Raw genomic sequence first — 15,073 nt, forward strand, 5'->3', positions numbered from 1 at the left:
GGAGAACTGGATCCTACGCTGGCTCAGGGGCAAGGTGCAGAGGAGGGATGGTTGACAGGTGTTACTGTGACTGGAAGCCAGGTACTGGTGGGGTTCCACAGGGCTCAGTACTCAGTCCCTGGATCTTTGCAACATTAATGACGTAGACCCAAATGTAATGTTGAACATTGAGCAGTGCAGCAAAGGAACAGGCCCTCCAGCCCACGACGTCTGCGTCGACCATGAAGTCAAATTAAACTAAATCTCCTCTGCCTGCACATAATCTATATCCCTCTGTTCCCTGCATATTCATGGGTCTATCTAAAAGCCTCTTATATCTGCTTCCACTAGTACCCCTGGCAGCCTGTTCTAGGCACCCATCACTCTCTATGTAAAAAACTTGCCCCGCACATCTCAATTAAACTCTCCCCCTCTCAACTTAAAACTTTGCCCTCTGGTATTCATCATTTCTACCCCGCGAGAATGATTCTGACTGCCTACCCGATCCATGTCTCTCAGAATTATATAAACTTCTATCGGGTCTCCCCTCAGCCTCCGACGCTCCAGAGAAAACAACCCAAGTTTGTCCAACCTCTCCTCACAGCTCATACCCTCCAATCCAGGCAGCATCCCGGTGAACCTCTTCTGCACCCTCTCCGAAGCCTCCACATCCTTCCTGTACTGGGGCGACCAGAACTGCACACAATACTCCAAGTGTGGCCTAACCAAAGTTTAATACAGCTGCTACGTGAATCAGATGCAATCACTACACTCAAGAGCCATTTAGACAGATAGGCAAGGCATAGAAAGATGTGGGAAAATGGGAATAGTGTAAATGGGTAAAGAGGTCAGCATTGACATGGAGGGCAGAAGATTCTGTACAACTCTATGACTCTATAACACCACACTCCCTCCAACTTTTGTTCCTTTCATCGTCCTGGTATGATCCCTTGATTTGCGCCACCATCACTTTTGTCATCTCGTCCCTCCTGAGGGAGTGCTGCATTGTCAGAGATGCTGGCGAGATGCTCCATCCTGGGATCCCCATGGTCACAGAAGCCAGGCTGATTCACTCATAAGGAACTCGGTTGTAGATTCTGCTCTAACTCCATCTACAAGTTTGCAGATGATACCACCGTAGTGGGCCGGATCTCAAATGACGATGAGTCGGAGTGCAGGAAGGAGATAGAGAGCTTAGTGACATGGTGTCATGACAACAAACTTTCCCTCACTGTCAGCAAAACAAAAGAGCTGGTCATTGGCTTCAGGAAGGGGGGGGGGCAGTGTACATGCACCTGTCTACATCAATGGTGCTGAGGTTGAGAGGGTTGAGATCTTCAAGTTCCGAGGAGTGAACGTCACCAATAGCCTGTCCTGGTCCATCCACGTAGATGCCACGGCCAAGAAAGCTCACCAGCGCCTCTACTTCCTCAGGAGGCTAAAGAAATTTGGCATGTCCCCATCAACCCTCACCAACTTTTACAGATGCACCATAGAAAGCATCCTATCCAGATGCATCACAGCTTGGTATGGCAACTGCTCTGCCCGTTACTGCAAGAAACTGCAGAGATTTGTGGACACAGCTCAGCACATCACAGAAACCAGCCTCCCCTCCATGGACTCTTGTCTACACTTCTTGCTGCCTCGGTAAAGCAGCCAGCATAATCAAAGACTCCATCCACCATGGACATTCTCTCTTCTTCCCTCTCCCATTGGGCAGAAGAAACAAAAGCCTGAAAGCACGTACCACCAGGCTCAAGGACAGCTTCTATCCCACTGTTATAGGACTATTGAACGGTTCCCTAATACGATAAAATGGACTCTTAACCTCATAATCTACCTTGTTATGACCTTGCTCCTCATTATCTACCTGCACTGTACTTTCTGTGTAGCTGTACACTTCATTCTGCATTCTGTATTGTTTTACCTTGTAGTACCTCGATGCACTATTGTAATGAATTGATCTGTATGAATGGTATGCAGGACAAGTTTTTCACTGTACCTCCATACATGCGACAATAATAAACCAATTCCAATTCCAATTCCGGTAAGTATTTCAGACCTGCTGCCCAGAACTTGATCCACCTTTAGCCAAGCTGTTCCAGTCCAGTCACAACACTGGTGTCTACCCCACCGTGCCCACGGATGTCCTGTCCACAAAAGGCAGGACAAATCCAACATAGCTCAATCAGTCTGCTCATCAGAAGACTAATGGAATCTGTTGCTATCGTGGCACTTACTCACCAGTAATCTGCTCATTGATACCCATTTTGGGTTTCTCCAGAACCACTCATCTCCAGAGACTTCATCCAAACATGGACCAAACAGGTAAGTTCCACAGATGAAGTGAGAGGGACTATGCTTAAATGTGCTAAATTGGTTTATTATTGTCACATGTACTGAGGAAGAGTGAAGAACTTTATTTTGCATGCCGTCCATACAGATCATTTCATTACACAGTGCATTTGAGGTAGTACAAGGGAAAACAATAACAGAATGCAAAATAAAGTGTTACAGTTACAGAGAAAGTGCAGTGCATGCAGACAATAAGGTGCAAGGCCATAACGAGGTAGGTTGTGAGGTCAAGAGTCCATCTTATCGTACTAGGGGACAGTTCAATAGTCTTATAACAGCGGGATAGAAGCTGTCCTTGAGCCCGGTGGTACGTGCTTTCAGGCTTTTGTATCTTCTGCCCGATGGGAGGGGGGAGAAGAGAGAATGTCCCAGGATGGTGGGGTCTTTGATTATGCTGGCTGCTTTACTGAGGCAGCGAGAAGTGTGGACAGAGTCCATGGAGGGGAGGCTGGTTTCTGTGATGTGCCGAGCTGTTTCCACAACTCTCTGCAGTTTCTTGCGGTCACGTTCAGAGCAGTTGCCATACCAAGCCATGATGCATCTGGAAAGGATGCTTTCCATGTTGCATCTATTAAAATTTCTGAAGGTCAAAGGGGACATGCCAAATTTCTTTAGCCTCCTGAGGAAGTGGAGGTGCTGGTGAGGTTTCTTGGCCATGGCACCTTCGTGGATGGACCAGGACAGGCTATTGGTGATGTTCACTCCTTGGAACTTGAAGCTCTCAACCCTCTTTATCTCAGCACCGTTGATGTAAACAGGACCGTGTTCACTGCCCCCTTTCTTGAAGTCATGACCAGCTCTTTTGTTTTGCTGACATTGAGGGAAAGATTGTTGTCATGACACCACATCACTAGGCTCTCTATCTCCTTCCTGTACTCTGACTCATCATTATTTGAGATCCTTGATATGAGGGCAGCATTAGGTCCACGGTAGATGCCATCTCCTTGGCCCTACACTCATCTCTGTAACATCTGGATAACAAAGACACCAACATCAGACTCGGATTTATTGACTATACGTCTGCCTCCAACACCATAATCCCAAACAAACTCATCTCCAAACTCCTAGACCAAGGATTCTGCATCCCGCTCTGCAACTGGATCTTTGAATTCCTCTCTAACAGACCATAATCCATAAAGATAGGCAGCAACACCTCTGCCACAATTACCCTCAACACTGGTGTCCCGCAAAAGCTGTGTCCTAAGCCACTTACAGTGCACCCTATACACTCACGACTGTGTGTCCCTCATCGGACAGAAGGTACAAAAGCCTGAGAACATGTACCACTAGGCTCAAGAACAGATTCTATCCTGCTGTTATCAGACTCTTGAACGGACCTCTCATTTGCTAAAAGATGAACTCTTGATGTCCCAGTTTAACTCATCGTGGCCCTTGCACTTTATTTGTCTACCTGCACTGCACTTTCACTGTAACTGCAAGACTATATTCTACATTCTGTTTCTCTTTTTACCACCCCAAGGTACTTGTGTATGGAATAATCTGTCTGGATGGCATGCAAAACAAAGCTTTTCACTGTATCTTGGTACCGTTCTGACCGATTGGAGCATCAAGGAGCCCTAGTAAAATTGAAGTAAAATGCACATCAAAGGGAAAACACTCCACTGGCTGGGGTCAGACATTGCGCAAAGGAAGATGGTTGTGATTGTTGGAGGTCCATGAGTCCAGCCCCAGGATGGTGCCCAAAGCTCAACCATCATCAGCTGCTTCATCTACAACCAACCTTCCACCGTAAGGTTGGCTGTTTGCTGGACCTGAACCATTTGCTTCTATCACCAGCGCACAGTGGCTGCTGTGCGGACCATCCACAAAATGCACTGCAGTTACTCACCCTGCTTACTCCGACCTCTACCACCAAGGGCAAGGGAAGCAGGTGCTCGGGAGCACCACCACGTGCAGGTTCCCCTTCTAGGCTCAAGGACAGCCTTTATCCCGCTGTCATGAGACTCTTGAACGGACTTCATGTACGTTAAAGATGAACTCTCGACCTCACAATCTACCTCATCGTGGCCCTTGCACCTTATTGTCTGCCTGCACTGCACTTTCTCTGTAACTGTAACACTTTATTCTGCATTCTGTTATTGCTTTACCTCGTACTACCTCAAAGTGCTTATGTTTTGAAATGATCTGTATGGATGGCTTGCAAAACTAAGTTTTTCACCGTATCTCGAAACATGCGACAATAATAAGCCAATACCAATACCAACTTGGAATATAACACCAGTTCTTCATTGTTCTTGAATCCAAATCCTGGGACTCGCTCCCCAACAACACTGTGGGAGCCCCTTCACCAGAAGGACTGCGGTGATTCAAGACGGCAGCTCATTGCCACCTTCTCAAGGGCAGTTAGGGATGGGCAATAAAAACTGAATAAATGAAGTCATCCATCATGATTACCAAAGTAACTGTTTTGTAGTTGCATTTCTGTTGCTAGGATACAGCCACCTTAAAGCATTGGGAGGAGTATACTCATTAATGATTCAAAGAAACGAGATAGAATGACGCACAGCTCAGACAGCAGAATGCCTTGTGTACTCGGCAGCTATGTCAACGGGGATTTATTGATGCAGGTGGTTCTGGATTTGTTTGCCGGGGTTCATAGGCACAATTAACTCACCATCTGGAATCTGCCGGCTCCAACCCATCAGTCGGTTCATGGGCGGAGAATGCCGGCAGTGTGGAGCTAGTGACTTTCGTCAACTGGATCTCGGCTGGCCTTTCCCAGAAGACCAGGTTGACGCTCGAGAGGGACATCCAGTTAGGTCATTGACGATCTGTGCAACCACCTGGGTTTATAAATACTTTTGACAGGAAAGGTGTGACCACAATAAACCAATTTCAACTCTTCTCCACTTTGAGCAGTCACGGGTCAGAGGTTCCCAGGAGTCAGTGGGGATGTTGTATTTCTCCAAGAAGTTTTGAGCACCCCCTTGAATCTTTTCCTCTGGTAATCTCTTCTGTGATAGAGGTGAGACCTGTTATGTTTGTTCTTCATCAGGAGACAAACTTCGCATGGGTTTAACATCTGAACATTTTTTATTAACCAACACCGGACGGGCTCGCTTTCCCTCTCTTTTTACAGCCACTTCCTGTTCCCTCATGTGACCCTTTGCATTGCCTACTGGGAACTGTAGTTCTTTATCATAACCACATAATAACACAGGACCAGCCCTTGGACGTCTGATGTCGGCTCTGCCCAATGGAGTTCACTAAGGGCCTCAATGCTGGGGCTGTTGTCCAGGGAGAATGCACCGATGTTGGTTGGCTTAACCTTCCGGTGAAGTTGGAAGATTCTGCAGAGACAGAGTTGGTGGAGTTTTTCCATGCTTTGACATGCCGGCTGTTGCTAGTACAGGTCTAGAGGAGGGCAGCGATCAACTGTTGGCTCGTAGACCATGAGTTTTGTGCCGGGTCTGGGGTTTAGGTCTTCAAATACCTGTCTGCTCTGTCTGCACTTCTCGCTGCCTCGGTAAAGCAGCCAGCGTAATCAAAGACCCCACCCACCCCGGACATTCTCTCTTCTTCCCCCCTCCCATCAGGCAGAAGATACAAAAGCCTGAAAGCACGTACCACCAGGCTCAAGGACAACTTCTATCTCGCTGTTATAAGACTATTTAACGGTCCCCTAGGATGATGAGGTGGACTCTTGACCTCACAATCTACCTTGTTGTGGCTTTGCACTTTCTCCGTAACTGTAACACTTCATTCTGCACTCTGTTATTGTTTTCCCTTGTACTACCTCAAAGCACTGTTGTAATGAAATGATCAGGATGGATGGCAAAAACTAAAACAAAGTTCCTCACTCTACCTCGGTATATAGAACATAGAACAGTACAGCACAGTATGGGCCCTTCGGCCCATGATGTTGTGCCGACCACTATAAACCTTATCCCCATTCAATCTGTCCCCCTCTCTACATCACCTCCCATAACCCTCTATTTTTCTTTCATCAATGTGCCTACCTAAGAGTCTTAAATGACCCCATTGTATCAGTCCCTACCACCACCCCCGGCAGTGCATTCCAGGCACCCACCACTTTCTGTGTAAAAAACCTACCTCTGACATCACCCCCTGAACTTTCCTCCACGCACCTTAAACGGGTGACGTCCAGTATTGGCCATTGCCACCCTGGGGAAAAGATCCACTCTGTCTATGCCTCTCATAATCTTATACACCTCTATCAAGTCGCCTCTCATCCTCCGTCTCTCCAAGGAGAAAAGCCCTAACTTGCTCAGCCTCTCCTCATAAGACATGCTCTCCAATCTAGGCAGCATTCTCGTAAATCTCCTCTGCACCCTCTCCAAAGCTTCCACATCCTATAATGAGGTGACCAGAACTGAACACGATATTCCAAGTGTGGTCGAACTTACAGAACTGCAACATTACCTCTCTGCTCTTGAATTCAATCCCCCGGCTAATGAAAGCCAGCGCACCATTTGCCTTTTTAACCACCCTATCCATAATAAACCAATTTACCGACTGATCACCGCGTTGGTGTACTGAAGGTGGTGTTCTGGGGGCAGCCTGCAAGTGTCACCACGCTTCCAGTGCCAACATAGCATGCCCACAGCTTCCTAACCCGTACGTCTTTGGAATGTGGGAGGAAACCGGAGCACCCGGAGGAAACCCGCGCAGACACAGGGAAAACCTCTCCCCTCTCCACCTCCCTGTCCTGCTTTTGTGCTCCATCTCTGATGATGTGTTTTGGCCACCAGTCTTAAAGCTTCCCTTTGTGTTTGATGACAATTCCAGGAGACTCTTTAAAGGTGCCGCTCAAAGGCCGGTTCCATGTTTTCCCAGTATTGCTCCTGGAATTGGAAGGAGTGGTGTGAGGGTAGGGGGTAGGAGGGGGGCCACATAATTGGGGGTGGGGGGGAAGATAGTAGAGGGAAAGTGCACAGAAAAAGACCTTCCCCAGGGAATGAGGTCAAGGGACATTGGTTCCTCCACTGTATTACATTTTCTCTTTCTATAAATGCTGCGCATTCAACAACCGAAGGGTTAATTGGTAAATTGGTTTATTATTGTCACATGTACTGGGGTACAGTGAAAAACTTGTGTTGCATGCTGTCCACACAGATCATTTCATTACAACAGTGCATTGAGGTAGTACAAGGGAAAACAATAACAGAATGCAGATTATAGTGTTACAGTTACAGAGAAAGTGCAGTGCAGGCAGACAATAAGGTGCAAGGCCATAACGAGGTAGATTGTGAGGTCAAGAGTCCATCTAATCATACTAGGGGACCATTCAATAGTCTTGTAACAACGGGATAGAAGCTGTCCTTGAGCCTGGTGGTACGTGCTTTCAGGCTTGTGTATCTCCTGCCCGATGGGAGGGGGGAGAAGAGAGAATGTCCGGGGTGGGTGGGGTCTTTGATTATGCTGGCTGCTTTACTGAGGCAACGAGATGTGTAGACAGAGTCCATGGAGGGGAGGCTGGTTTCCGTGATGTGCTGAGCTGTGTCCACAACTCTCTGCAGTTTCTTGCGGTCTTGGGCAGAGCAGTTGCCATACCAAGCCGTGATGCATCCAGATAGGATGCTTTCAATGGTGCATCAATAAAAATTGGTGAAGGTCAAAGGGGACAGGCCAAATTTCAGAATTTGAGAATTTCAGAATGGGTAATTGCAGAAAGTATCCGTAACATCGATGGTGATCATTGAAAACAGTCCAGCTCTGAATCCCAACTGCTTTAATGATTTAGTTGATTTCCATACTCTGTGGGATAATTTGAATAAACAATGCAAAACTGAAATTAAATTTCAATATTTAGCTGCCATTAATGACACCACAAATACAAATATCTCAGGGATTTGATTTCAATTTTAATTTAAGCACCTTATAAATGAAATGAATGGCTGGAAACCAATAATTCTACAATATAAGTGCACTGCTTAATGATACACAGAAGATTCAAGTTTGACATATTAAAGTGTGCAGCTCTCTCAATGTAACCAGCTACCAATCCAGTTAAAAACCTCCACAGCTGATAACTCTGTTAAAAAAAAAGCCTAAACACATCTATTTAATTGGTAATTGGTTTATTACTGTCACATGTACTGAGATACAGTGAAAAGCCTTGTTTTGCATGCTATACATACAGATCAATTCAAGAACTAAGTACATCGAGGTAATAAAACAATAACAGAATGCAGAATAAAGTGTTACAGCTCCAGAGAAAGTGCAGTGCCGGCAGACAATAAGATGCAATGTCATAACATGGTAGATTGTAAGGTTGAATCTATCTTATCGTACTAGGGGACCGTTCAATAGTCTTATAACAGCGGGATAGAAGCTGTCCTTGAGCCTGGTGGTACGTGCTTTCAGGCTTTTGTATCTTCTGCCTGGTGGGAGGGGGGAGAAGAGAGAATGTCTGGGGTGGGTGGGGTCTTTGATTATGTTGGCTGCTTTACCGAAGCAGCGAGAAGTGTGGACAGAGTCCATGGAAGGGAGGCTGGTTTCCATGATGGACTGGCTGTGTCCACAACTCTCTGCAGTTTCGTGCGGTCTTGGGCAGAGCAGTTGCCATTCCTGTTTCTCCAATTGTTTCCATTATCCCTGCAATTGCTGAAATACTCTGACTTTAATCACCCCATCCATCTTTTTATGTATTTATTCACTCCCAGTGCTAGCATCAAGTGAGAGTTGGTCTGGAGTCACATATAGACCACAAAGGTCGATTCACCAGAACTTGATCGCTTTTCAAACCAATCAAACCAGGGCCACTTCATCAAATGTTATATTTGGTGAATAAATTGAATTTAGTTTCCGTGGCCAGATTTGAACATTGGTCACTGGGTAATCGTCCAGGATGGTATTGCCGTGATTTAACCAAGATGCTCTTCCACCTCCAGACTTTATGAAGTAGAGGCATTAACACTAACCTATTTCAGGCAAAAGAAAATTAGAGATAAAGGAAGTTTTAAAATGCTAAGTTGCCGGGGCAGGTACTGACAGAGTAAAAGGGAAGGACTGTGGTCAGCTGGAAACGAACTCTACTCAGGTATAAAATTAAAATCCAATACAACTTGACCCAATCATGGCCAACGTGACCACAGCCAATCCAAACCCAACCTGAACCACAGCCAATCCGAACCCAACCTGAACCACAGCCAATCCGAACCCAGCCTGAACCACAGCCAATCCGAACCCAACCTGAACCACAGCCAATCCGAATCCAACCTGAACCACAGCCAATCCGAACCCAGCCTGAACCACAGCCAATCCGAACCCAACCTGAACCACAGCCAATCCGAACCCAGCCTGAACCACAGCCAATCCGAACCCAACCTGAACCACAGCCAATCCGAATCCAACCTGAACCACAGCCAATCCGAACCCAGCCTGAACCACAGCCAATCCGAACCCAACCTGAACCACAGCCAATCCGAACCCAGCCTGAACCACAGCCAATCCGAACCCAACATGAACCACAGCCAATTCGAACCCAACGTGAACCACAGCCAATTCGAACCCAACCTGGACCACAGCCAATCCGAACCCAACCAGACCCAGGTTCAAATCCGGCTGCTGTCTGTAAGGAGTTTGTACGTTCTCCCCGTGTCTGCGTGGGTTTCCTCTGGGTGCTCCGGTTTCCTCCCACATTCCAAAGACATACAGATGAGGAAGTTGTGGGCATGCTATGTTGGTGCCAGAAGCGTGGCGACACTTGCGGGCTGCCCCCAGAACACTCCACGCAAAAGATGCATTTCACTGTGTGTTTCGATGTACATGTGACTAATAAAGATATCTTATCTGGAGCAGCAGAGGCTACGGGGAGACCTGATAGAGGGTTATAAGATTATGAGAGGCACTGATAGGGCAGTCAGAATCTTTTTCTCAGGGTAGGAATGTCAAATACTAGAAGTCATGCATTTAAGATGAGGGGGGAAAGTTGAAAGGAGATTTGCAAGGCAATTTTTTACACAGAAATCAGTGGGTACTCGGAACACATTGCCAGGGCAGTGGTGGGACCAGATAAATCAGTCATATTTGAGAGGCATTTAGACAGATACATGAACAGGCAGGGAATGGAGGGATTTAGACCATGTGCAGGCAGGTGGGATTAGCTAGACTGGCATCATGGTCAAGGCAGACATGGTGAGACACAGATGCTGGAACAAACAATCTGCTGGAGGAACTCAGCAGGTCAACAGCATCTGTGGGGTGGGGGGGATCAGGAATTGTCGACGTTTCAGGTCGAAACCCTGCATCAGGACTGAGAGCGAAGAGTGGAGATGGCTGGTATAACGAGGAGAGGGGGAGGGGTGAGACAGGAGCCAGGGGTGATTGGTGGACTGAGGAGGGGTGTAAACAGGTTGTGTCAGTAGGGGAGGGGAGGGGGTTGGACTTGGGAGACAGCGGTAGGTGCAACTGAAGGGTTTCGTGTGACACATGAGAGGGTAACTAAGAACCAACCAGTTGTCCTGAGGCAGGGCTTCGACCCGAAACATTGACAATTCCTTTCCTCAGATGGTGTCCGACTCGCTGAGTTCCTCCAGCAGATCGTTTGTGGTTAAAAGTTGGCTTTGAGTTAAAGAGCTGGCACAGGGTCAATGGGCCGAACGGCTTCCTTCTGTGGTGTTTCATTTTTATTATCCAAGGTTTGAAAGCAACACCTTTCTGAAGTTTGAGACACTGGGTCGCGGCTGCAGCTAAATGGGTAAGTGGTTACCATGGCAAAATGTGTACACCTCCCCACCTCACAACCCATTGACCGTCTACTGGAGAGAAATAACGGATTGAGCACAAGCCCTTTGAGAAAATTTACATTACAATCACAGCACTGGTGTGCAGAAAATCACTGTAGCTGCTGTGTATTGGCATGAATCTACAGCAACCCTGATCATGCAGCTCCACAGAAGGGTCTTGTTCTGACGACTGCTGGTAAGTGGCGCTCTTCTGCCCTCTGCAGGCCTCTGTGTGTGTGTGGCAAAGTGTTGGGGCTTTTAGGTTTAGTCATACAGCACAGAAACAGGTTTGGCCCAACTGATCTAAGCTAGTCCCATTTGCCCGTGTTTGGCCCATATCACACTAAACCTTTCCTACCCATGTACCTGTCCAAGTTTCTTTTAAATGCTCGTAATGTACCTGCCTCAACTACATCCTCTGGCAGCTCATTCCATATATGGACCACTCTCTGGGTGAAAAAGCCGTCGCTCAGATTCCTATTAAATCTCTCCCCTCTCACCTTAAACCTCTGACCTCTAGTTCTTGATTCCCCAACCCTGGGAAACAGACTGTGTGCATTCATCCGGAGCGGCTCGGTAGTGTAGCAGTTAGCGTAACACCATTACAGCGCCAGCGACCCGGGTTCAATTCCCGCCGCTGTCTGTAAGGAGTTTGTACGTTCTCCCCGTGTCTGCGTGGGTTTGCTCCGGGTGCTCCGGTTTCCTCCCACATTCCAGAGACACATAGGTTAGGAAGTTGTGGGCATGCTATGTTGGCGCCGGAAGTGTGGCGACACTTGCGGGCTGCCCCCAGAACACTCTATGCAAAAGATGCATTTCACTGTTTGTTTCGACGCACATGTGACTAACAAAGAAATCTTATCTCTCTATGCCCCTCATAATATTAAATACCTTCATAAGATCACCCCCTCATTCTCCTGTGCTCCAATGAAAAAAGTCCCAACTTGCTCAACCTCTCTCTGTGTCTTTGTCCTGGCAACATCCTCGTAAATCTCCTCTGCTCCCTTTCCAGCTTAATGGCATCTTTCCTACAACAGGGTGACCAAAACTGAACACAATTCTCCAAATCCGGCCTCACCAGTGTCTTGTACAATCGCAACATAACATCCCAACTTCTATACTCAATGCCCTGACTGATGAAGGCCAGCCTGCCGAAAGCCTTCTTCACCACCAGCAGAATTAATTTACAGTTGTCAAAAACAAATCCTAGACTTAAAGTAGATTAGCAACACAATATTTCTGGTGTCCAGAATTTAATTTTGACATTTTGGACCATTACAAGACATGGGCACAAGCAGATGAATTAGGTTGAAATTCCATCTTTGCAATGCTATCTTTCTAGTAAGATGTTACATCAAGATCCTGTTTGCTCATAAAAATTCCCTAGCAATAGTTTTCAGAATTTATCAAGCTTTTTAAAGGAAGTTGGTTAGGCAATTGTGAGGAAGTAACTTGCAGAGCCACAGGGAGAGAAGGGAGAATGTGACTGAATAGATTACTCACGAAGGAGCCAGCACAGGGTCAATGGGCTGAATTGCCACTTCCTGTGTGATAGTGATCCTCTAGTATCATTCTCCAATGTTTATCCTTCAATTAACACGAAAGACCGATGTTCTGGTCATACAGAGACACAAGAGACTGCAGACGCTGGAATCTGGAGCAAAAAAACAAACTGTTGGCGGAATTCAGCGGGTTGGGCAGCATCTGAAGAGGGAAATGGACAGTTGACGTTTCGGGTTGAGAACTTCCATCTGGTCAATTATTTATAGCTATCTTAAGAGTCATACAGCTTAGAAACAGGCCTTTTGGCCCACTTGAACCCATGCTGACCATCAACCATCCATTTACACTATGGAGCCACAAGAGACAGATGCTCGAATCTGGAGTAACACACAAAAGGCGGAAGGAACTCGGCGGGTCAGGTATTAGAGCAGGTCCGTTCCCTCCATAGATGCTGCCTGACCCACTGAGTTCCTCCAACTTTTGCACGTTGATCTATTCACACTAATCCAACCCAACTCCCATTTTATTCTCCCAACTTTCTCATCACCACCTGCCAGATTCTACTGCTCACCTATACACGTAGACCAATTCATAACAGGCGATTAACCTACCAACCTGCACATCATTGGGATGTGGGGAAGAAACCGGAGCACACAGAGGAAGCCCACATGGTCACAGAGAGAACGTGCAAACTCTACACAGACAGTGCCCGAGGTCAGGATCGAACCCGGGTCTCTGGTGCTGTGAGGCAGTGGCTCTACCCGCTGTGCCACTGTGCTGCCCACGACTCTGCAGAATCTTGCTTACTGGGCCTTTCTGATCCAAATGTCTGCGGAATCCCAAACCTCATGAGTTATCAGAAACTCTAGATCATGTTTGGAAAAGTCTCAAGCATGTCGTTGATTCCTTTTCTAATAGTAGGCATGATTATCATTTGTCATGAATAGATATGTATTTATCTAATTTCCATTTATGTAAGTTTTACTTTCTGGGATAAGTAAATAAGGTTTAAATAAATACAACACAGTAGTATAACGGTTAGCATAACGCTATTACAGCACCAGCTACCCGGGTTCAATTCCGGCCGCTGTCTGTAAGGAGTTTGTACGTTCTCCCCGTGACTGCGTGGGTTTCCTCTGGGTGCTCCGGTTTCCACCCACATTCCAGAGACATATAGGTTAGGAGCTGTGGGCATGCTATGTTGGTGCCGGAAGCGTGGCAACACTTGTGGGCTGCCTCCAGAACACTCTACGCAAAAGGTGTGTTTCGCTGTGTGTTTCGATGTACATGTGACTGATAAATAAATATCTTATCTTATCTAAAAGAGAACACAGCAGTTTACAAGAATTAGGAGCTTCAGACATCAGCAACCTCACTGCTTGTAACACTGAGGAGGGAGAGAAAGAGCCCAGAGCAATGAAGTCAGCTGACTCGCTCACTGACCATTTCCCACTGCCGTTCATAGTCAAGTTGGATCTTTCTTCATTGCTAGTTTTAAATCATGGAACACTCTCCTCAGCAGCACTGTGGGAGCACCTTCATTAGTGGTTCAAGATCCACCCTTGTTGACCCACTGAACCAAGGCTGGAACAAGGCTGGGATCACCTTAGGTGCCTCCATAGACCACATATCTGCCAAACCTGGCCCTCTGATAGGTCTGTTCGGTCAAGTGATGGGCACCTGTGGATGGGACCCACAGAGTGTTCCATATGCAGGAACGTAAGAAGCTGCAGAGAGTAGTGGACTCAGCCCAATACATCATGGGCGCATCCCTCCCCACCATCGGGACTACCTACAGGAGGTGATGCCTCAAAGAGGCAACATCCACCCTCAAAGAGGCAACATCCACCCTCAAAGATCCCCACCATCCAGGCCGTGCCATCTTCTCACAGCTACCATCGGGCAGGAGGTACAGGAGCCTGAAGTCCCCACACCACCAGGTTCAGGAACAGCTACTTCCCTTCAACCATTCTGTTCTTGAACCAACCGGCACAACCCTAATCACTGCAGTTTAGCAACACTGTGACCACTTTGCGCTAAAATGGACTTTGTGGTTATTTGTTCTAATTGTGTTCTTTCTTGCAAAAATTGTGTTTGTGTTTTTCTTGTGAATGCTGCTTATCTGATGCTATGTGCCTGTGATGCTGCTGCAAGCAAGTTTTTCATTGCGCCTGTGGACACATGGACTTGTGCATATGGCAATAAACTCAACTTTGACTTTGACTTTGAAGCAGCAGGGAAACAGGGCACAAACATTAAATGGAGTCACCTGGGACCAAGGGTGCTGAGGCAAAAGATTGTGAGTTTGTGTCCAGGCTGGAGGGAAAGACCCTGTCAGGAATCCAGAAGGGTCAGTGAGGCTTTGCCAATCAGCGGGCTTCCTTAATGCCCCATCCTGCTCCGAGATTTGAATTCCATGTCCTGCCAGTTTGTTCTTGTGACCCTAATGACAATTCTACTAAAGATGTCCCTAACTATGGAGTAGCTAATGGCTGTCAGGCAAGCAAGTTCTCTGTAGCTTTTAT

Source organism: Pristis pectinata, chromosome 1 (assembly GCF_009764475.1).
Source record: "Pristis pectinata isolate sPriPec2 chromosome 1, sPriPec2.1.pri, whole genome shotgun sequence".
NCBI classification, from domain to species: Eukaryota; Metazoa; Chordata; class Chondrichthyes; order Rhinopristiformes; family Pristidae; genus Pristis; species Pristis pectinata.